Genomic DNA, 1338 nt, shown 5'->3' with positions numbered 1-1338 from the left:
AAAATTTTCGAGGCTTAAATTTCGTGAATAATGAAATTTATGGAGAAATTTTAAATTCCGTGATAAATATTTTCGTGATTTAATTTTAATAATAATAATGACCACGCCTTATTTAATTAAAACATGGCAGATTCAATGTTTGAGACGGACTCTTGTGTCAAGGGGCACCATGTCTACAATCAGTGTGGACACCAGAGATGGGGAAGATCATCATCTTTGACCTAGGCAGTATGCTTAAAATAGCAATACAGAGTAACAGAGACATCAGCTTGACCTAGAATACAACTTGACACGAGGGCACATGCACATTTATTAGTAAGGCGTGGCTAACCACGCCTCTCAATTAATATTAATTTTCGGGGGTTTAATTTTTCGTGATGCAAACAGTGATCACGAAAATACGAAAATTTATTCCTCACGAAATTTTTTGGCTATACGGTATGTACCATAGCATCAGGCCAATCCTGATCTATACCAAACCACACCCATTATAAACCACACCCATTATAAACCACACCCACTACCACCAATCACCTCATTGTTTCGGTATCAGTCGTTTCTTCTCACCAGACACGTGGAGGCTAACAATGAAATCATGTCCAACATAAGAGAGCTTCTCTGACTTCCTGTGCTGTGGCCAATAACCAGAATCTGCCTTTAAGAAGAGATACAGTGACTGAGAGACTCAGTTAATGTCTTACTGAATAAGTGGATGCAGTGAGGCCCCACTGTTGCAATATGTCTTCAATGGTGGAGACAAAACTAGAGAATGTTTGATAAATTATATAAAGGAGCTGATGCTTACCTTTCCCACGGGGAGGCATTAGTAAAATCTGTTATCTCAAAGAGTTCATCATCAGTTTCATCAGACACTTTGTATTCTAATAATACGAATTACAAAATTATTAAAATGAAATTTTGAACAACTTTTCCTAATTTCCTCCAATTTTCCGAGGTTGAAAAAACGAGAAAGCTCGAAAACAAAAAGGGACATTTGGGTGTGAGGTCTTGACCAGGCTGGCCTCTGGACAGGATTCATTGTTTTGTGGAACTATGGCTACTAGATCTAGTCAAGCTTGTTTAGGTACTTTAATTTTGATAATTAATCCACTATTGATTTTTGAATATACTTGTAGATATTGGTGATTTGATTGATGTCATTGACTTATTAAAGAAATGTGGCTTTCAAGGAATAAAGTGGCAAGAGCTAGGGCTGAGATTAGGACTACTGAAAACTACACTGGATGCCATTGAAATGAAGTATCGTGGTGACGTGTACCACTGCTTGACTGAATGCCTCTCCCAATGGCTCCTCAGAGCTGATAATGTTGACAGTAG

At 37.9% G+C, this 1338-nt stretch overlaps 1 long non-coding RNA gene across 1 annotated transcript; it reads right to left on the bottom strand.

Annotated features, from left to right (window-relative positions):
* Positions 1 to 358: 358 nt before the first annotated feature.
* On the bottom strand, positions 359 to 878 carry LOC109593109 (uncharacterized). The gene is made up of 4 exons (XR_002190737.1): positions 806 to 878; positions 702 to 762; positions 535 to 655; positions 359 to 469 (listed from the first exon to the last, which is right to left on the bottom strand). It is a non-coding gene; the product is annotated as an uncharacterized LOC109593109 (long non-coding RNA).
* Between the last annotated feature and the right edge of the window lie 460 nt (positions 879 to 1338).

Source organism: Amphimedon queenslandica, unplaced genomic scaffold (genome assembly GCF_000090795.2).
Source record: "Amphimedon queenslandica unplaced genomic scaffold, v1.1 AMPQUscaffold_2822_Cont25177, whole genome shotgun sequence".
NCBI lineage: Eukaryota > Metazoa > Porifera > Demospongiae > Haplosclerida > Niphatidae > Amphimedon > Amphimedon queenslandica.
The sequence above is the reverse complement of the archived record's forward strand: the minus strand, read 5'-3'. Positions and strand labels throughout refer to the sequence as shown.